This window comes from Nicotiana sylvestris, chromosome 11, assembly GCF_000393655.2.
Source record: "Nicotiana sylvestris chromosome 11, ASM39365v2, whole genome shotgun sequence".
NCBI lineage: Eukaryota > Viridiplantae > Streptophyta > Magnoliopsida > Solanales > Solanaceae > Nicotiana > Nicotiana sylvestris.
In genome coordinates this window covers 54,596,299-54,620,616 of record NC_091067.1, presented here as the reverse complement: position 1 = coordinate 54,620,616, position 24,318 = coordinate 54,596,299, and positions in this window count along the sequence as shown.

Here is a 24,318-nt window from a genome sequence, read left to right as displayed (position 1 = left end):
GAGCGCCAAGTATTGTGGCGCTATACTGAAAAAGCTGACACGCCCAGGTATAGCGCCACAATACCTGGCGCTATACATAAGTTTTATAATTCGAATCGTCTTCTTCATCTCCTCTGGTTCTCCTCTTTCTCAATTTTTTACTCCCTTGGTCCCCCATACCCGCTGCCCCCAATTTTTTTTTTAAAAAAATTTATGGGTTCCCTCGTTACATAATAATTGAAGAACATAGGTCCCACATTCGAGTAGAGCTTCGTATTATTGTTGATTCACACTTTCGGAGTCAAAATTTCAATCTATTTGCTTTCCGAAAATTCTAAATCGAGGTATTTCGGTTTATTTTAAGTTGAAACTTTGATAATAATGCATATTATTTGATTTGTATGTGTTCTATTTCGGTTTATTTTTTTTTCGAAACTAGCATGTTAAATTTATCGGGATTTAATATTAGTGTTTTATAAAAAAAATATAAATTTGTCAAATAAATTTGTGTGTTAATATCATGATTTATATATATGTGTTTTCATGCCTTTTTGTGTTTTATTTGCAATTAAATTTATTTGTTGTTGTTTATGTTTAGTTTAGATTATTTTTTAGCGTAGTAAAATCTAGACCTTTTTAGCGTAGTAAAACGTAGACCCTTTTAGCATAGTAAAATTTAGAGTCTTGTAGCGTAGTAATGTGTAGTATTTTCGGGCCTCAAAATATCGAGCCCGGAACCCATAGGTGTATATATATATATATATATATATAATTTGTACAATTAAGTTATTAAAAAATATGAATTTAAATTATAAAAAAACACATAATTATTAATGATAGTTTGGTGCCACTGGGCCTCAAAATATCGAGCTCGGAACCTATAGGTATATATATATATAATTTGTACAATTAAGTTATTAAAAAATATAAATTTAAATTATAAATAAACACATAATTATTAGTGATAGTTTGGTGCCACTAGGCCTCAAAATATCGAGCCCGGAACTCATAGGTATATATATATAATTTGTACAATTAAGTTATTAAAAAATATGAATTTACAGTTGACGACATGGACGCGACTATACATCCCGGCCCTCGGACGTCGGATCTATTAGTCCTACAGCCCCAGCATAGATCCGAGTATATATGGGACGGACAGTTGCTTACGCAGACTTTCCGGGCCAGGAGAGTGGATCTATTGTGGGAGTTTTTGAGTCTTTCCCGCGTTCTACATCCCCGCGTGGTCCATACCTGGAGGAGATGGGATTATATAGGATTATTAGGATTGGCCGGATACAGCTCGACTATGCTTTGATCACTGCCTTGATTGAGCGGTGGCGACCAGAGACGCACACTTTCCATTTGCCCATCGGCGAGGCCATCATCACATTCCAGGACGCTGAGATTTTATATGGCGTGTCCGCTGATGGCTTGCCAGTTTTACTGCCTGCGACCATGAGATATTATTCGTGGCAGGCATATTGGGATATGATGCACATGCTCACGGGTTTCATGCCGGAGGACGAGGAGGTAGCGTATGGGTCCAGTTGTATATAGTTGGTCCCCATTAGAGACCACCTGGTGCAGATCCACCATCCTATCACCGACGAGTCAGCGGAGGTGGATGTACAGCGATATACGAGGTTGTTGTTGCTCCTTCTATTTGGGTGGGGTCTTGTTCCCGAACACTTCGGGCAACCTAGTGAGCCTCCGTTTTCTGCATCATATTGCCTGGTTCGAGGATACAACCATCTACAGCTGGGGTGGTGTTGTCATCTCATATCTGTACAGGCAGATGTGTCGGGCTTGCATCGACACACAGAGAGACATTGGTGGCTTTCTGCCGCTTCTACAGGTGACAACATATTCAAATAATATGTCCATTAGTTACAATTCTACCTAGTTATAGTTAATCTTATACTTTACGTCAACTTTGTATGTTAGGTTTGGGTCTGGGAGCGATTTCTACAGTTTCAGTCACCTCTACCACAACTACCAGCTAATGTAGAAATTTCGCAACTCCCTCTAGCCTGTAGGTGGGTTATGCGTCGTACTCTTGCACGGGAGTATGATGCCCATCATAATCTCCCCCTCTGCAGGGATGTGTTGGATCTGCTGGAAGACGCACAGGTGAATATCTCACTAAATTTACCTGTTATAGATTAACTTAGTGTTGCGCATACTAAAGGTTTGTGTTCTTATTTGATAGTTCATCTGGGCGTCGTACATCGATGAGGTGATAGGTACCATGCCAGCGTATTGCACGTTCGGTCGACATATTTGGAGGGCTTCTGTCCCGCTCATATGCCTCGATATTGTCGAGTATCATGCCTCCGAGCGGGTATTTCGTCAGTTTGGCCTGTCGTAGCCTATACCGACTCCGCCTGCATGGCATGCTTTACATTATGAGAGGGATGATCGGTCCAGGGCGGACGACACATTTATGGCATGGCTTAACGAGCAGTTGAGTACTTGGGACAGGCGAGGGGACTTGACCCCACCTCCGCAGCACTTTCCTATTCAACGTTATATGGCATGGTACCACACTGTTTCCCGACTTTTTATCGGGAATCCAGTTCATCTGGCACACGGTCGGTATGTCCCATACGCCGGGAGACACGAGGCCCTGGTATGTTTTCTGTTATTATTAATTATATACCTGTAATTTAGTGCCAAATATGTAGTTTATATTTTTTACTTTGTGCAAGCGATTGGATTGCATACCGTCTAACATATGGGGCAGCAGATGCAGAGTTATGTCCACGATCATGTGGCCACGCAGGAGTATAGTCATTGATTCATGGATGTGGCTGCCTAGACACTGTAACGAGCCCGATCGGATCAGTGTTTAGCACACGAGGCTGATTATATGGACCCAGCGCAGTACCATCGAGGTCGTGGTATCCCAAGAACTGGTGGTGCCCGACGAGCTGGTGGTGCCAGACGACGTGGTCGTGGGCGGAGAGGAGGTGGTCCCCAGCAAGGGGGCATTGAGGCTTCTGCTGATGATGTTGCTGCTGATATGGCAAGTGGCATGCATGAGACGGACATGCCATTTTACAGCCTTGGAATTTATCGCACTCCAGTGCCATCGCAGGTGACCCCATCGGGTCAATTATTGATCATGGGCTTGGATATTCAAGGAGTGGATTGGGGTAGATACTTCTCAGGCCCGTCTACCACTGTTGAGGATCGACCGACCCGAGATTTTTATAGTGGGCGCCGACTGAGTTATGGCTCCACATCACATGCACAGGTATGAATTTATTAGTATTGAATTTGAATTTGTTTTAACTGTAACTTTTTTTTTTTAACTTTATTAATTTCCTTTTTAAGGCTTCATGCGATGCAACGACAGATGACTACATTCAGGATCTAGACACGATGATGGTAAGACAATATTAATTGTTGTGAATTGTTATGTAATTTTCTATACTAAGTTTCATATTATTATGTAGCCTTCTACTAGAGCTGACAGCACCACCGATACATGTCATCTTGCGCCGCATACGGCTATAAAGAGACGACTTGATGATGATGATCCTGATAGCGTACCCGGGCGGGAGGGGATGCACCTCAGGCCAGCGGCTGCATTGAGACACACCGGATGCGGGACACATTGACATGGTGTAAACAATATTTTTGTATACATTAAAAACAATATTTAATCGAATATGCCCATTACTTTTTTTAGTTCTTCATTCGTTTGATAGTTTCATAAAATAAAATTTAGAACAACACAAGCACTTAAATTTAACTTCCACTTCAATTAAAATAAAATTTAGTACAACACAAGCACTTAAACTTAACTTCTACTTCAATTAAAATAAAAAACAAACAAGGAAAACATCACTACAACACAAACACAAACATAGCAGGCCAACATAATAAAAATACATGAAATATGAAAAATACACTAAACACATACATGCCAATGTTTAGCCCTAGTTGGCATTTATTCTCCGCTCCAACCACTTAAATCGTTCTTCCAGTTGTTCTTTTTCTTCTTCTACCTCTTTCAGTTTCGCCTTCACCTCCGCAAGTTCCAGTTTATATTTTTTTTACGTTCCTTTTGTGCTTCACAATTCCATTGTATTTTCTATTTTTCTTCTCCCACCTCCTTCAGTTTCGCCCTCAAGTCTGCAATAATTCTATTGCTTTCTTTTTCATGTTCCCATTGTCTTAAACACATATTATGAAGAAACTGCAGTTGTTCTCTGTAACATTCCTGATAACATGGTTCATCAACCCATTCCTCAAAATCACAAATAGGTTCACCGGGAACCTTGTAAAACTGGTTCATACAGTGCCAGTAGCGGCGTCCAACTTCACCACCGTCCCAACAATTTTGCATCAAGCATGTTTTTCCACAGTTGCACTTTGGTAGACGAAGAGGTTGAGCCATTTGTGAAATATTTGCTTTTAGTAAAAAAAAACCCTTACTTTTAATGAAATATTTGCGTTTAATAAATTTTGAGCACACAAAATAACTACAATGAGCCCGTTATTTATAGGCAAGACAACACACACATAACGTACTATCTAATGGCGCTATATTTTGCGTGTTAAATATCATGATGTTGACAAGACAACTTTATGTCAGCTGGTCAGCTTTTTCAGTTCGACAAGACAACACACACATAACGTACTATCTAATGGCGCTATATTTTGCGTCATAAATATCATGATGTTGACAAGACAACTTTATGTCAGCTGGTCAACTTTTTCAGCTCGGCAAGACAACACACACATAATAAATATACAGATAATTTTATTAAATTATTGTTTAAATAGGTAAAATAGGAAAGTACAAATTTAATTAACATGCATAATTTTATTTCATAAATCTTGCAACATAGACATAACAACTAATTATTACAACATCAACTCATGGGTAGTTAGGTACACTAGAAGAACACCCACCACGAGCTTGATTAGTTCTGTCACCCAAATTAACTGAAGGACATTTACGACGGTCATGTCCTGTTTGCGAGCATATACCACATTTGCGCGCATAAACGGTGTCACTAACATCCATTTGGTTCCATATACGCGTTCTCTTATGCACCTGTCTTTTACGCAAATAGGACTTGTTACGCACCATTTTAAATGGTTCCGGAGGCCAATAATGCTCAGCACCCACTGGCTGCAACTGACCACTATATGTGTTTAGGTACTTGGAAACACTATATTGTTGATCAACATAGTTGGTCTCCGCATAACCAACACGTTGAAAACACTTGATGGCATGTGAGCAAGGCATGTGGTAGATGGACCATTTCCCACAGGAGCATAACTTTGCAGATTCATTTAGGGTATGTACATTATTACCCCGATTATTATAGATAGCGGTGCGAACTTCAAAAATACCTCTTTCGTTATCATACTGCAAAAATGAATGCCAATGTGCCCGCAGTCTGTATTTCTCAAATCTCTTCATAGGCACTGGCATAAATTCAACACCCCTCTCCATCAATTCCATTGCAGCTGCAGACCGTCCTACAAACCTTTCCGCCATCTGCTTGAACGACATCCGCACCATGGCTGTGACGGGCAATCCTCTTGCCGACTTTAATAACTCGTTGAATGACTCTGACACGTTTGTAGTAAAAATTCCCCATCGTCTGCCACCATCCGCATGCAACGTCCACTTTTCAGGGTCATGTCGCATTAACCAACGATAGGTTGCATTGTCTTCTTACCTGATAGAATCCATATGCCTCCAGAATTTATGTTGTTGGTGGTCTGTTGCTGCCATCCACATTAAATCATGTAGATCCTTGTTGGGATGTGCCTTCTAGAAATTGGCCTTAAAGTACCTCACACAGTAACGGTGGTATGCATAAGGTTCTTACCATGCAGACAAGTTCTCTACAGAACTTAATATACCACCGTGCCGATCAGATATTAGACAAATACCTGAACGCTGTTTGACAATCAGGTGGTTCAAAAACAGCGTCTATGTCTCTGTGCTTTCATTTGTACAAACAGCAAAAACTAGAGGAAATATCTGTCCATTAGCATCCACTGCCACGACTATCAATATCTTGATATCGTACTTTCCATAGACATGAGTTCCGTCTATGGATATTACGGGCTGGCAATGCGAAAAACCATCAATTACTGGCTTAAACGTCCAAAACACGTAATTGAATATGTATTCTGGTGTTCCCGGACTCTGCTCAAGCTTCCATTCAATAACTGTCCCGGGGTTAAAGTGCTGCAGTGCGGCCATGTACTTTGGCAGAGATGCAAATGACTTATCCCAATTACCGTAGACAATTTCAAACGCTCGTTTGCGCCCGAGAAATGCCTTTCTTTTCGTAATGGTATGGCAATATTGCTGGTGGACTGATGTAATGCACTCTTTGATTGTATACCTTATGGACGCTTCGATATGCGGAATAAGTACAAGAGAAATCAAGTCAATATCCAAGTTGAAGTGATTCCCGTTGAATGTGTCCATTTCGCATGTGTGGGTGGGAATGTATTTACCCACTTTCCACATACCTGTCTTCTTCTTGGTCGCACGCAACATCTAATTACATGGCCAAAACCACTTGCGACAAACAACCTTTTATACCATCGGACTTGACTCCCATACCTGCATCTCACGACACTCTTTGACGTTGTGCATTTTGTCACACCTCCTTTTTCCGCCCCCGCGAGGGTACAAGGAGTTTTTTCCAATTAAAGGACAATCGAAATGGGATTTATTTATTTATTTCAGAGTCGCCACTTAGGAGATTTAGGGTGTCCCAAGTCACCAATTTAATCCCGAATCGAGGAAAATATTCGACTTTCCAAATGAAGTCTGCGAACCAAAAATTCTAAGTAAGGAATTCTGTTGACCCGGGGGAAGGTGTTAGGCACCCCCGAATCCCGTGGTTCTAGCACGGTCGCTTAAACTGTTGTAATGGCTAAAATATCTGATTTTAATACATGTTAAAAAAACTATAGTGCAATTTTAACTTTTAAACGCTTTTATTGTTATTATTATTTTTATAGAGAATTGCAACATCGTGAAAATATATCTCGAACCACGTCACATCAATGTACCCGTGGTTATCGGCATATTTTGACTCTGTTGAGATTTAGATTTGGGTTACATAAATGCACACTCATATTTAAGAAAATAATTTGTTAAAGACGCGCCTAGAGCTACTAGCGTATTGTTGTTTTGGGAAAGGCCGTAAAATTTCACTAGACGGCCAAACCCGATGTTCTAAATAATTAATACATACATTTGTGAGGGCCCCACAGTTAGTGCATTTTATTGGGCAAGGCTCATCTCATTTTATTTTTTAAAAAAAGACAGTCCTAAAATGCCTACATTTTTCTATTGAAGTTTGCCTCTACAAAATAAAAGAGAAAATATCTTAATTTATTTACATGCTGAAATTAACCAATAATATTTACTCTAAACAATATTTCTACCAAGTTCCTACTAGATGGCCTATTCGTTTGATTTTTGACTCGACGAAGTTACTACACCATTTATTTATTTAGGCAATATATGCAGATAGTTCAACTGTTAAGCTATCGTCGAATGTTCCACTAGGTGTATTAAATAGCTACATGATTCTGATTTTTTGCAAGATAAATAATTTGTACATACAAATAAAAATCAGAATATAATTAAAGTTAATTCAGAATTTCAACTCTTCATTTTTTGTATTCATGCTTCATATTCGGATTACAATAACCAGCTTTTCAGTTGTGTACCTGATATTGGAAGCAAAAGAAAATGAAGATGAGAATCAGCAGCAGTAATAATAGTACAACACAGCAACAACAGCCCAGCAACAGTAACAACCCAGTAACAGACCGGTGGAGTAGTAATCCCAAAACAAATGCTTCCAACTTTTATGAAACAACAACAGTTAATGCTGATTTCAAACAATGAAAGAAAGCAGAATATTTTTTTTTGTTTTTTTTATTTGAAGGTTTGAATATTTTTCGGAATTTTTCTCTCTCTTAAATATTCAGCTCTTTTTTTTCTCTGTTTGTGTTTTTCTGTTTTGTCTATCTATTCTTTTTTCCTCAGATTCGTTCCTCTCTGTTATTTTCTATCTGTCCGTGTGTTCTCTTAAATCTGATTTCAAGACTTCTACTTATATCTCATCCCATAAATCTTTTAATCAATTAAAATTAACCCATTTTCCCCTACCAAACCCATTATCTTCTCACTCATCCCTATTACATTAAATAAATATATCAACCCCACCCCATTATATTTTGTTCCCCATGCTTCACATAAAAAATTACAAAATGTATAATTCCCCAAACATATTTAGATTTCTAAATTCAATAATATTGAACTTAAAATTAACTCTAACAACATTACAACAAACAATTCCTATATTAAACTTTAAACAAGATTATGAGACAATTTCAAGAAATAATCATAAATGGTAAACAAGAAATCAAGCTATACAAATTTCGAATTCAAGATCAAACAAACAAAGTATGAACATGAATGAAATCTATATTAAACAACAAGCATGACAGATTCAAACGATTAAATCAATATATTTCCTTTAACACAACTAAATTCTTTTTAGACAAATAACAAGATCGACGAAGAAACAATTATGAACTTAAGCTTGAACTTAACAATATTAACAATTTCTAACAATACATAAATACATGAAACAAATTGAAGAAACAGTTAATTAAATTTCAATTTGAATCTAACAAACATCAAACTAACAAATTCTTACCTAAACAATAAAACAAACATGAAATAAACATGAAAAGCCACTAATTAACTTTCCATTTGAAATCTGAAAATTAATTCAATCAAAATACATGAACAAAACCAAAAATCAAATATCTATCGATTTTAAATTCGAGAAATATCAAAACGAATTACGGACAAAATAAAATTCAAAAACTACTAACCGGAATGAAACGACGAACGACTAACCAACGACGAACTCGAATTTAAGAAGTTGACTGAAGCAACGTCGAAGTAGTAGCAATGGAGGTTCGACGCAACATCAATGGAGGAAAAGGAGAAACAGCAGCGACAAAGCCGACGAGGAGGTCGACGGACAGCTGCTCGACATTGAGGCGATGCAATGGTAGCCATGTCCATGCCGAAGCTGGAGGCTCGTCGCAGCTGGACACGGGCAGCAGTAGCGACGTGTCGGAGCAGTGGTTGACGAACTGTTCATCGACATGGTGGAGCTGGGTGTTTGGACGGGATTGTGGTCGTTTGGTCGACTGGTTCTGTTGGAATCGTGAAGATGCAGCAACGGGGGGGGGGGGGGGACTGGACGAGGCAGCAGGTGGCGCCGGGACGAGGTTGATGAAGCAGAAGGCAGCGCAGTAGCAGCTGCGTGAGCAACAATGGCGACTGGCCATGGCAAGGGTGAGCAGCTTGGAAATAAGACGACGATGGTCGTTTGGACGAAGAAGATGAAGCAGCAGCACCAACTGAAAAAGCAGTCGACGCAGCGTTGGCAACCATAGATTTCAAGCAAGTTTTGAGCTTGACGAAGGAGATGAAGACGCAACTGGGTCATCCATGGTCGGAGAAGGTAAAGCTTGAACAACTGTTCTATTTGGACGTGCGGTTGAGGGCAGCCATGGGAGGTCTTCATTTTGGTGATGGAGAAGAAGAAGAGAGGGTGGGGGCGGGCAGATAGTTTTTAGGGTTTTTTGTGTTGTTTTTCTCTTTTTGTTTTGTTTTTGTTTTGTAAAAAATGAAAAAAATGAAAATGAAGAGGGGGAGTTGGGTTGTTGGTACTGGACTGGGTCAACCTTGTTCGAAATGGTCTGGGTCGTTTGGGAAGATTGAGCCATTTTTTGGGCCTGTGGCTTGAAATCGAAGAATCTCAATTCCGACTTTCTTTATATTTTCGCTCTCTTTTCTTCTTTTATTTTTTCTAAAACTAAATTATAAAAATACTTAACTTATTATTAAGAACTAAATTAATTTATAAAAGCGTAAATTAACTCCAAATAACAATTAACGCACAATTAAGTAATAATTAAGCATAAAATTGTATATTTGGACATTAAATGCTAAAAATACAAACGATGCCTATTTTTGTAAATTTTTATTTTTTGTAAAACAAACTTAATTACTAACAATTGTAGAATTAAATACTACATGCAAAATGCGACATATTTTTGTATTTTTAATAATTTAATAAATAAACATGCATAGACAAACATACAAATAGTTATACAAAATATCACAAAAATTGCACACCAAGAAAAATTATTTTTTTTTTGAATTTTTGGGAGTAATTCTCATATGGGGCAAAAATCACGTGCTTACAGCTGCCCCTCTTTGCCCGAAGACACAAAGGGTTTTCGTGCAAAGATTAAGAGAGCGATTTTTGCCCATCCGAGTACTCCGTGTGAAGCATTTTTTTTTGTTGAAAAGACTTGACCGAACCTTTGCTTCCAAGGTTTCCTACATATCCTGGGCTAAACAAGAATCAGGTCAATGTAGTTTGAAAAATTTTGGTAGCTGGGACTATCGTAGGACTGCAATGTTACTGTTGTTGCATGCTATTACCACTGCTTACCGATCTCCTTGTTACACCGTGCTTAAAAGAAAACAAGAAGCTAGGCTAGACTGCAATTTGTTCTTGTTGCCTTGCTTTCTTGTCTGCTTGCATTTCTTCCGGTGTTTTTCTTCCGATGCTTTTCTTCCCTTTGACACATGCACTTGAGTTTGTGCTGGGACCTCTTGTTGCAACCTTCTGCTTCCCGGTGCTGGGGATTTTTATTGTTTCCTGCTGGGGATTCCTGTTGTAACCCTCTGTTTTATTGTCCTCTGACTTGATCTTGAAATGTATGCCTCTGTTGTATGGGCGGGCTCCCAACTTCAATACTTGAAAATTAAAGGCTGAAATGTATGCCTCTGTTATCTGGGCGGGCTCCCAACTTCAACGCTTGAAATATAAAGACTGAAATGTATGCCTCTGTTATCTGGGCGGGCTCCCAACTTCAACGCTTGAAATGTAAAGACTGAAATGTATGCCTCTGTTATCTGGGCGGGCTCCCAACTTCAACGCTTGAAATATAAAGACTGAAATGTATGCCTCTGTTATCTGGGCGGGCTCCCAACTTCAACGCTTGAAATGTAAAGACTGAAATGTATGCCTCTGTTATCTGGGCGGGCTCCCAACTTCAACACTTGAAATGAAAAGACTGAAATGTATGCCTCTGTTATATGGGCGGGCTCCCAACTTCAACACTTGAAATGAATTACTGAAATGTATGCCTTTGTTCTATGGGCGGGCTCCCAACTTTAACACTTGAAATGAAAAGACTGAAATGTATGCCTCTATTCTATGGGCGGGCTCCCAACTTCAACAACTGAAAATGAAAAGACTGAAATGTATGCCTCTGTTCTATGGGCGGGCTCCCAACTTCAACACTTGAAATGAAAAGACTGAAATGTATGCCTCTGTTATATGTGCGGGCTCCCAACTTCAACACTTGAAGTGAATTACTGAAATGTATGCCTCTGTTCTCCAGGCAGACTCCTGATTTCAACGCTTGAAATGTAAAGACTGAAATACATGCCTCTATTATCTGGGCGGGCTCCCAACTTCAATGCTTGAAATGTAAAGACTGAAATGTATGCCTCTATTATCTGGGCGGGCTCCCAACTTCAACGCTTGAAATGTAAAGACTGAAATGTATGCCTCTGTTATCTGGGCGGGCTCCCAACTTCAACGCTTGAAATGTAAAGACTGAAATGTATGCCTCTGTTATCTGGGCGGGCTCCCAACTTCAACACTTGAAATGAAAAGACTGAAATGTATGCCTCTGTTATCTGGGCGGGCTCCCAACTTCAATGCTTGAAATGAAAAGACTGAAATGTATTCCTCTGTTATCTGGGCGGGCTCCCAACTTTAACACTTGAAATGAAAAGACTGAAATGTATGCCTTTGTTCTATGGGCAGGCTCCCAACTTCAACAACTGAAAATGAAAAGACTGAAATGTATGCCCCTGTTCTATGGGCGGGCTCCCAACTTCAACACTTGAAATGAAAAGACTGAAATGTATGCCTCTGTTATATGGGCGGGCTCCCAACTTCAACACTTGAAATGAATTACTGAAATGTATGCCTCTGTTCTCCAGGCAGACTCCTGATTTCAACGCTTGAAATGTAAAGACTGAAATGTATGCCTCTGTTATCTGGGCGGGCTCCCAACTTCAATGCTTGAAATGTAAAGACTGAAATGTATGCCTCTGTTATCTGGGCGGGCTCCCAACTTCAACGCTTGAAATGTAAAGACTGAAATGTATGCCTCTGTTATCTGGGCGGGCTCCCAACTTCAACGCTTGAAATGTAAAAACTGAAATGTATGCCTCTGTTATCTAGGCGGGCTCCCAACTTCAAATAAACAACTTTTAAAATAAACGTCATTCCTCTCTTCAGGCGGGCTCATGATTTCAAACTTAGGAGGAAACGCCTCTCCTATGGGTAAAACTAAACTTTAGGAGGAAATGCCTCTCCTATGGGTGAAACTAAACTTAGGAGGAAATGCCTCTCCTATTGGTTCAACAACAACTTAGGAGGAAATGTCTCTCATATGGGTAAAAACAAACTTAGGAGGAAATGCATCTCCTATGGGTAAAACTAAAATAAACTTAGGAGGAAATGCATCTCCTATGGGTGAAACTAAACTTAGGAGGAAATGCGTCTCTTATGGGTGAAACTAAAACAAACTTAGGAGGAAATGCATCTCATATGGGTAAAAACTAAACTTAGGAGGAAATGCCTCTCCTATGGGTGAAACTAAACTTAGGAGGAAATGCGTCTCCTATGGGTAAAAGTAAACTTAGGAGGAAATGCATCTCCTATGGGTGAACCATTTCCTTCTTTCTGAATTATTTACTTACCTGTGTTGTCTTCTCTCGAAACTGCTGGGGATTATTTTGATGGGGATGACTTTTCCTTTTCTTCCTTACCCACTCTGGGTTACCCGAAACTCTGTCGAGGATGCTTCTACATATCGATGATCCACTGGGGATAACACTGCTGTGGATAACTCTGCTGAGTAAATATGTTATCTTACTCCTTCCAAAATTCCTTTTTTTTCACTGCTGGGGACAAAAGTGTTATTTTCTTGGGATAACGTTGTTGGGGATAACGCTGCTGGGGAATTTTATCCCTACAAATCGATGCTTCATTCTTCTGGAAGCTGTTGGGGATGATAATGGCTTTTTGCTTTTCTGAGCACAAGTGTCATCCTGTTGTTCTGTCTGCTGGGGAATAACTTCCTCCATTGAAACTTATTATGTTGGGGCAACACTGGTTCAAACACCACTTCCCTTGAGACTGGTGCTATCTTTATTCTTCCTCGAATGGGTACCTGACTTCCAGAAAATTTTCCAAATGAAAGGAAAATTTTCTGCCCCAGTTTGACAGTCTCCCTTATGGCATGCATTTCTGTCATCAATGCCATTTCCTTTACCTGTTTCAAATCAAACAAAATTTGTTAGTTTAAAACGTGGTGGTTGGTTGTGATACTCCTACTGGGATGGCTTTTCCTTTTCTCCTTCCTTGCTCTGCGCTCCACAACTTGTTGGGGATGATATTATTTGCTGGGGATAATCCCTTTCTGCTGGGGATATCCCTCTTCTTTTGTGGCATAGCTCGGAAACTGGCATTTCCCCGACCTTTTAGTCTAGTATGAATTTCCCCAAATCATGCTCACTGCTCTCCTTGCTTTGTTCAACGGGCCTTGGCCTTGAGGTTTATAACCTTGGTTTTGGCAAGAATATCCCTCTTGACACTCGTCAATCCTTTTGTCAATTCCCTTTTGCTGGGGATATCTTTTTTTTTGACACTGGCCTCGCGCTTGTTCCTTGCTGACTATACCACTTGGATGTACTAGTCAGATCTCATCTTGCATATTTGGAAAGCTGATGGCATATTTTGAAGTCAATTCACACTTGTTCTGACCAAACAGACTCTATTGGGGATTTTTCTATGAAAGGAAAAAGATAAAAGGGAACAGAATAAAAAGACAAAGAAAAAATGACTCTTTAACAAAAGAATAAAAATCTATCATATGCAGATACCGACTCTAATGGTCATGACATGCGCATGTGGCCTATCCTCTACCGCTAATCATCTTTCAAGATCTTCAATTGGCAATTCCCCATCTGATTCTCAATCTTATTCGACTTGTAGTGCCCGAAAGGTTTTCACTATCAAGCCTCTCTCATTTTGGGTTTTTCTCTCAGCTTTCATTGCCTTATGGTGTCCGTGAAGATTTTCACCGATAAGACTCTCTCATTTGTATCACTTTCCAGCTGGAGATTTGGAGTGTTGCCGGTATGACTCTCTCTGCTGGAGATTAGAGTCCTTTCTGCTGTGGAACAGAATGCTATATTCGCCGGTAAGACTCCCATTTGTCTGACTTGGCATCTTTTGAAGACTGATCAGAAGGTCTTTCTTTGGACCGTAATGTGGGTTTTTGGATAGGCCAGAAAGAAAGGGTATTTAAAGGCTCAAAAACAAAATAAACTTGGGGTTCAAAATTACAACCTTCGGAACCAATTTTGCTTACCACTAGCGCAACCCTTGCCCCAGTTTCTTGCTTGTTGATTATTTATTTTTTATTTTTTATTTTTTAATTTTCTTTTTTTTTACTTTTTATTACACCATGCACACCATGCACACCATGCACACTATGCATACTATGCACCCTATGACCGAGCCGTGAAGCGCCTACGTATCCTCTTTGAGGAATCAGGTCAAACGTAGTTCCCAATTCCTCTCTTTTCATTTGACTTTCCTTTGTTTTTTTTTGTTTTTTTTGGTTATCATCTTTCTTTTCTTTTCCTTTTTTCGTTCTTTTTTCTTGATTTTTTTTCTTTACCTTTCAGGCTCGTATTTCCTAGTCGTTGCTATTGATTCCGAACGAGGGGTATGAAGGAAAATAAATAAGGCTCAAAAGAGTTAACGAAGGATAAAGTGTTTAGGTAGCAGAACAAAATGCCTTCGTCATTCCAGTCTTTAAAACATGCTAAGTGCAAGCAACACAATTGATCATAGATTTATAGTCTCTTCCGATGGTGCTGGACTTGACAATTGTGTTAAATACTTGCTTTTTCATTTGTCATTTCTAAAGCACTGCTGGGCGACACTCTCACTCTCATTATCATGAGCGACCCTCATGCCAATTTGGCGAATCTTTCTTTTAGCGATTTTCTTTGTGTTTTACTTGCCCTAGTTCCGTATGACTCGAGCTCCGGATAATCCCAAACCGTCCTTATTTCTTTTAAATGTTCTGATCACCTTTCCGGGGTTTTATGATTAACTTTTAAGATTAGGCCCAAACTGTGTGCGCATGTCATGTCACTAGAATCGGCGCTGACCAAAATGATAAAAGGACTAAACAAAAGATGACTGGAAATAATAAAAGACCGGATTTTGCATTAGACTGCCGGTGAAATGGTTTGAATAACAAAAACAAACCAGAATAAAATCCTAAAACAACCTGGACAAACTTAAACAAACCGCTATGACAAAACGGAAAGATAAGACAGTTTGACACGAGACAATATCCGAATTACAACCCTAATAATCCGAACAACAGAAATGACAACAAAATAAGCCACCACAAGCTTCTCTCTTGCTAACCAAGGAACGGAGCGTCCTCCCACTTTATCAAAATTGGCATCTTAGCCACTGAGCTTCGCATCAGTATTGTCCAGACCATTGCCAACTTCGATATATCAACCTTAGTCAACAATTCCCCAATAAGATTCGAGTGCTTCTGTCATCAGGCCTGATCCCCGCAAAGTGTGTATCATGATGTGCAGGTAAAGGATTCCGCGCGATATTCTGGGTGTCATTGTCCGGCTTACCACAAACCAATCACCTTAACTTTCTTTGTGATTCAAAACAAAACAGGTTAAAATGGACACAGTCGGTCCTCATTATTAACAACATCTTTTTTTTCCTTTTTCTTTTCATTTTCCTTCTTTTTCGATTTTTTTTTCATTTTTTTTATTCTCTTTTTTTTTTTTGCTTTTTTGTTGTGGTCGAATCTTATGGAGATTGACTACGTATCATGACCCCGCATGAATCAGACCTTGCGTAGTTTGGACCAATAAAGATAAACAATACTCAACATTTTTTTTAAAATTTTCATATTAAAACAAACTGGGTTTCAAAGGTTTAAATATGACCTACAAACTTGAAAATCAAACAACCCGCATACTCTAATCAAAAGATTTACAAACTCAAAAACAAACGGCCAGCTTCCTTTCCCCGTTTGTCAAATGCAACCAAACGGCTATTTTTGCAAATGTGGCCCCTTCCAATTCTCACATGAATTTTGAGGCCGGGGAGGATTATTTTATGACACTTTACCAACTTGTACATTGTTTTATGAAAATAACCTTTCGACAACTGAAAGATACTCTAAGGCTATTTCGGCAAGAACGGTTTAAGACGCGGCCGAAACTGGCTCGGCTTATTATGACAAAATTCAAACGGTATTCACCTGACCGCCGACTCTTTGTTTTTTTTCTTTTAAAATTATAATAAAAACCTGGTGTTGCAAACACGGCCCTTCAGCGCCTCGGGGACGCAGATTTATAGGGTTGTGTGGGTCAACTAGACCAAAAATCCTAAACATGACCCAAAAGTGGCTGTTTATGCAAAGTCAGCCTTCCGGCGTTCCTTTCAGGAATATTCGGCTATTTATGACATAACAACATCACCTGACTTATTTATGACTCTTTTTATCGTTTTTCAAATTAGAAAACTCAATATTGCAAACACGGTCTTTCAACGTCTCGGGGACGAAGATTTTTAAGGCTGTGTGGGTCAACTGGACCAAATCTTAAATATGACCCAAAAGTGGTTGTTTATGCAAAGTCAGCTTTCCGGCGTCCCCTTCGGGAACATTCGGCTATGTCTTGATAAAACAGCGTCACCCGACTTCTTAGAAATTTGACATATATATTTTTGCTATTTTTTTTATAAAAGGGGAAGTTGGACATCACCCGACTTATTTATGACAAAATTAGAAATTTTGACATGTTTTTTTTTAATTTGTTTTTGGCTATTTTAGCAAAAGGTGGGGTTGGACCCGATGAGGGTTGCCTACGTATCTCACATCCGGTGAGAATCAAACCCGCGTAGTTCGGGCAAATTAACCGAACTATTTTAAAACATGACTCTTTTCCATTTTTATTTTTTCCTGGCAAGACAATCTATTTTCCTTTTCTATTTTTGAAAAAGACAAAATAACGATTTTTTTTCCATTTTCAACAAACAATAAAACAATCTATTTTTCCAAAAAAATAAAAGACTCTTTTTTTCTATATTTTTTAGTAAAACAAAATAAAATATTTTCCTTTTTTTTTCAAAATTTCGGCAGAGTTTCGCCAGTAATTGGTCATTGATTTTTTTTTTCTCTAAAATAATCAATTAACTCCCTAACGGATATGTTCTTTTTCCCTTTTTTTTCTTTTTTTTTTCCTTCAATTTTCCAACATTCCCGAGATTCAGAAACCGGTCAACATGCAAGTTCGAAACAAATATATGTACAGAGCAAGTAGGATGCATCAGAATGGTCTTTTCATTTCAGGTTGCTAGTCCTAGACGGACCCAACCCCTGTGTTGAGTCCCCTAAGTCAAATGCAACGTGATGCAAATAAGCGTTCCTACTAGGGATCCGGCATGAAGTCACGTTATTCTATATTCAAAACCTGGGTCAGTGTACTAGACTGTGTACCCGAGCGGACAACTCGAGTCGAGGAGGGGGCAACTTACCGGGAACCAAAAGGCCATCCGGCTTCGTAACTTGTCCGACCTCTTTCTTATTTCAGGGTATAACACTAACAGAATAGGGAGTCTCAACCAGTAAGCACATCCCCGGAGGTGAAGATAGAAGAGTTCGGCACAATTTATATATACAGTCAAATAATATCAAAGCGGTAAAAGCAGCATTTAGCACATTAGGCTCAAACATGTAAAAAATCAGATAAAGCCAAATATAACAATTTATCTAAGCTCGAATTTGTAACCCTGAACCAGTGGTTCTGGGTCGGATTCCCCAGCAGAGTCGCCAGAGCTGTCATACCTCCTTTTTCCGCCCCCGCGAGGGTACAAGGAGTTTTTTCCAATTAAAGGACAATCGAAACGGGATTTATTTATTTATTTCAGAGTCGCTACTTGGGAGATTTAGGGTGTCCCAAGTCACCAATTTAATCCCGAATCGAGGAAAATATTCGACTTTCCAAATGAAGTCTGCGAACCAGAAATTCTAAGTAAGGAATTCTGTTGACCCGAGGGAAGGTGTTAGGCACCCCCGAATCCCGTGGTTCTAGCACGGTCGCTTAAACTGTTGTAATGGCTAAAATATCTGATTTTAATACATGTTCAAAAACTATAGTGCAATTTTAACTTTTAAACGCTTTTATTGTTATTATTATTTTTATAGAGAATTGCAACATCATGAAAATATATCTCGAACCACGTCACATCAATGTACCCGTGGTTATCGGCATATTTCGACTCTGTTGAGATTTGGATTTGGGTTACATAAATGCACACCCATATTTAAGAAAATAATTTGTTAAAGACGCGCCTAGAGCAACTAGCGTATTGTTGTTTTGGGAAAGGCCGTAAAATTTCACTAGACGGCCAAACCTGATGTTCTAAATAATTAATACATACATTTGTGAGGGCCCCGCAGTTAGTGCATTTTATTGGGCAAGGCTCATCTCATTTTATTTTTTAAAAAAAGACAGTCCTAAAATGCCTACATTTTTCTATTGAAGTTTGCCTCTACCAAATAAAAGAGAAAATATCTTAATTTATTTACATGCTGAAATTAACCAATAATATTTACTCTAAACAATATTTCTACCAAGTTCCTACTAGATGGCCTATTCGTTTGATTTTTGACTCGACAAAGTTACTACACCATTTATTTATTTAGGCAATATATGCAAATAGTTCAACTGTTAAGCTATCGTCGAATGTTCCACTAGGTGTATTAAATAGCTACATGTTTCTGATTTTTTGCAAGCTAAATAATTTGTACATACAAATAAAAATCAGAATAAAATTAAAGTTAATTCAGAATTTCAACTCTTCATTTTTTGTATTCATGCTTCATATTCGGATTACAATAACCAGCTTTTCAGTTGTGTACCTGATATTGGAAGCAAAAGAAAATGAAGATGAGAATCAACAGCAGTAATAACAGTACAACACAGCAACAACAGCCCAACAACAGTAACAACCCAGTAACAGACCGGTGGAGTAGTAATCCCAAAACAAATGCTTCCAACTTTTATGAAACAACAACAGTTAATGCTGATTTCAAACAATGAAAGAAAGCAGAATATTTTTTTATTTTTTTATTTGAAGGTTTGAATATTTTTCGGAATTTTTCTCTCTCTTAAATATTCAGCTCTTTTTTTTTTCTCTGTTTGTGTTTTTCTGTTCTGTCTATCTATTCTTTTTTCCTCAGATTCGTTCCTCTCTGTTATTTTCTATCTCTCCGTGTGTTCTCTTAAATCTGATTTCAAGACTTCTACTTATATCCCATCCCATAAATCTTTTAATCAATTAAAATTAACCCATTTTCCCCTACCAAACCCATTATCTTCTCACTCATCCCCATTACATTAAATAAGTATATCAACCCCACCCCATTATATTTTGTTCCCCATGCTTCACATAAAAAATTACAAAATGTACAATTCCCCAAGCATATTTAGATTTCTAAATTTAATAATATTGAACTTAAAATTAACTCTAACAACATTACAACAAACAATTCCTATATTAAACTTTAAACAAGATTATGAGACAATTTCAAGAAATAATCATAAATGGTAAACAAGAAATCAAGCTATACAAATTTCGGATTCAAGATCAAACAAACAAAGTATGAACATGAATGAAATCTATATTAAACAACAAGCATGACAGATTCAAACGATTAAATCAATATATTTCCTTTAACACAACTAAATTCTTTTTAGACAAATAACAAGATCGACGAAGAAACAATTATGAACTTAAGCTTGAACTTAACAATATTAACAATTTCTAACAATACATAAACACATGAAGCAAATTGAAGAAACAGTTAATTAAATTTCAATTTGAATCTAACAAACATCAAACTAACAAATTCTTACCTAAACAATAAAACAAACATGAAATAAACATGAAAAGCCACTAATTAACTTTCCATTTGAAATCTGAAAATTAATTCAATCAAAATACATGAACAAAACCAAAAATCAAATATCTATCGATTTTAGATTCGAGAAATATCAAAATGAATTACGGACAAAATAAAATTCAAAAACTACTAACCGGACTGAAACGACGAACGACTAACCAACGACGAACTCGAATTTAAGAAGTTGACTGAAGCAACGTCGAAGCAGTAGCAATAGAGGTTCGACGCAGCATCAATGGAGGAAAAGGAGAAACAGCGGCGACAAAGCCGACGGGGAGGTCGACGGACAACTGCTCGACATTGAGGAGATGCAATGGTAGCCATGTCCACGCCGAAGCTGGAGCAACAACATCCGTTTGGAACAGCCATGGCTGCTCGTCGCAGCTGGACACGAGCAGCAGTAGCGACGTGTCGGAGCAGTGGTCGACGAACTGTTCATCGACATGGTGGAGCTGGGTGTTTGGACGGGATTGTGGTCGTTTGGTCGACTGGTTCTGTTGGAATCGTGAAGACGCAACAACGGGGGGGGGGGGGGGGGGGGGGGGGGGACTGGACGAGGCAGCAGGCAGCGCCGGGACGAGGTTGATGAAGTAGAAGGCAGCGCAGTAGCAGTTGCGTGAGCAACAATGGCGACTGGCCATGGCGAAGGTGAGCAACTTGGAAATAAGACGACGATGGTCGTTTGGACGAAGAAGATGAAGCAGCAGCACCAACTGAAGAAGCAGTCGACGCAACGTTGGCAACCATGGATGTCAAGCAAGTTTTGAGCTTGACGAAGGAGATGAAGACGCAGCTGGGTCATCCATGGTCGGAGAAGGTAAAGCTTGAACAACTGTTCTATTTGGACGTGTGGTTGAGGGCAACCATGGGAGGTCTTCATTTTGGTGATGGAGAAGAAGAAGAGAGGGTGGGGGCGGGCAGATAGTTTTTAGGGTTTTTTGTGTTGTTTTTCTCTTTTTTGTTTTGTTTTTATTTTGTAAAAAATGAAAAAAATGAAAATGAAGAGGGGGAGTTGGGTTGTCGGTACTGGACTGGGTCGACCCAGTTCGAAATGGACTGGGTCGTTTGGGAAGATTGGGCCATTTTTTGGGCCTGTGGCTTGAAATCGAAGAAGAGGCCCAATTCCGACTTTCTTTATATTTTCGCTCTCTTTTCTTCTTTTATTTCTCTAAAACTAAATTATAAAAATACTTAACTTATTATTAAGAACTAAATTAAGTTATAAAAGCGCAAATTAACTCCAAATAACAATTAACGCACAATTAAGTAATAATTAAGCATAAAATTGTATATTTGGACATTAAATGCTAAAAATGCAAACGATGCCTATTTTTGTAAATTTTTATTTTTTGTAAAACAAACTTAATTACTAACAATTGTAGAATTAAATCCTACATGCAAAATGCGACATATTTATGTATTTTTAATAATTTAACAAATAAACATGCACAGACAAACATACAAATAGTTATATAAAATATCACAAAAATTGCACACCAAGAAAAATTATTTTATTTTTTTGAATTTTTGGGAGTAATTCTCATATAGGGCAAAAATCACGTGCTTACACATTTTACAAGCCCTGCTTAAGCGCGCTTTATCAGGAAAAAGCATCCCCTTTGCAAGCACCGTTGGTCTAGACTCATCCCACATTGCTGTCCGGATTTAATCAAAATCCCTTGTGAGAGCTTCCACATCCAGCACGGTTGGCAAGTTATCAATGTAAGGAATCTCCCTTGAATGAAACGGCACTTCAGAATCGTACACTCTTCGTCTAGGGGGGTCTCTCTTCAAATCAGGTCCTTCCTCCTCATCCTGGTCATCACCATCCTCACGAAAAAAGGGTGTCTCGTCTCCGGATTCATCGGCATTGTTATCGTAATCACTGTTCTGTTCCTCACTCTGTGCATCTGCCAGATCCCGATGTAATACGTCATTTTCGGTCAATTGAGTGAGTACGGGTGGTTCAACTTGCTCGTTTTCACTGCACAACCAACAAAAATATAAGCTACTGAAATTAATAAATGATTTCCATATGGCCATATCACTTCACTTACAAGTCGTAATGTGATGAAATTCCATGATGGACGTTTTCAATTAGGTGATGACTACCGGATGGGCCACTTGTAAAATTCATATCCAGCATACACCCCCTATTAAATATATGAGCATTAATACAAATTCAATACGCCAAAAATATACATAATTAACACAAATGAAAATTGAAGTTTACCACTCGTCTTGTGAATTATGGAAAGCAGGGTATAAATTATTTTCTCGCTGCTCATTCGCCGGCAGTGATAAGTTTAAATCAAGGAAAACTCTTTCATCCGAAACCTGTCCGGCAAAAACTGCTCCAGAATAACCACCCGATGACTGAGGGTTATCTCTACTACGCACAACCTTGTTTTTTGGAACGTCTTCGACCTTCACGTACATCTCCAACATTGTGATTACAAGAAATTCCTGGCATTCGTCCGGAGTCCTCATAAAATCACTCAAAGTTTCATCATCGTTGATGTTAAACTCCGAGTAAAAAGCAACCCCTTGCGGAGTGACGGAATACGGATATCTTCCGGTTATTTTAAGTATCACTGAACGTTTCCTCACACTCATTTTTTTGCATAACAACGATATCAATTTATCGTACTCTATTGTAAGTGAAAATTTAACATGACACTGAGCAGGTAAACTGTAGCCCACAGAGTTATTCTTCATCACAACCTCACCCCCCCAATATAATGAAACTCTTATTCTACGCTCTTCAGACATAATAAAAAAATGTTGGAGAATTTAACAACAATAAACGTTTTAACAAGAGTTAAATTTTTTTTGAATGAATTTCTATACAATCCTAACCTCTTTATATAGGAAATGGCGAGCCGGATTTTTTTTTTATATATATATATATAGCGCCCAAAAAGTTGGCACTATACGCTTTTGAATTATTGAAGTTAGGAATTGTTGGTGGGGCCAGGAAAAAAGAGTATAGCGCCAAAATACCAAGAGCTATATATAAAACTTATGTATAGCGCCAGGTATTGTGGCGCTATATCTGGGCGTGTCAGCTTTTTCAGTATAGCGCCACAATACTTGGCGCTATACAGTAACGACACAGTTAGCGTTACTCTATAGCGCCAAGTATTGTGGCGCTATATATAAAAATGTCACCTTTTTTTCCCACCTATTTATGTATTTTGAGTCGAAAAGAACCACAATTGGGTTCCAGACTCCTGGATTGGATGCCTGCTACAAAAGAGAGTAGGACACCCGACATCTTTTGAGCTAACTAGAAGTTTTATTATGTGCCTCGCACAATTTATATTAGTTGTATGAGATTTTTTTGTCCCACAAATTTATAGACCCCAATCTTATATTTCTGGATTCACAAAAATCTGGGTCCACAAAATTGTGAGACAAAAAAGGTGTCTCATACAACTATTGTCAATTGTATGAGACACAAAATAAAATTTTCTGCTAACAAGTGTATGGCTGACACAAATTATATTAAATTCTGCTCAGGCGGGGCGCTTTCTTTTCTTCTTTCTCCCATGAAGTCTAGCCTTTTTGCATGCTCTCGAAAGATCTCTTCTTTCATCTCTGGCTCTTTTTTGTCAATCATCTTTATACACTCAGCTTGAAACACCACCTCTTCTAACTCAGTTGTCCCATCTGGTTCACTATAATTCACATAAGTACTCTATTCTATCCCCTTCAATTCTACCACAGTAATTATGCACAAGTCATCATAATGCTTAGGGAGCTTAAGTGTCTTGTACACATTAAAAGTGACTTCCTCATATATATATAACAATTTAATCCCTTGATTTTAGTACTTGCCTTTCGTTTTCGTTGTCAATATTAAAGAATATTGAACATACCATGTTGTGTTCTATCTTGTTTGAGTATATTAGATCATATTATATTATATTAGTATTACCATTTTGTTTTTCATCAAATGTCTATTCTTCTACATTTTTACACAAAAAAAAAATTCTTTTTTGTTTTTGCTTATAGTTATTGTATTATATTATTCATAACTTATTACCCTATTAATAATCATCGATAAATATAATTTTTAATGTTTAAAATTTAATATATTTTTACGCGTATATTCTCTTGCTCAGAACT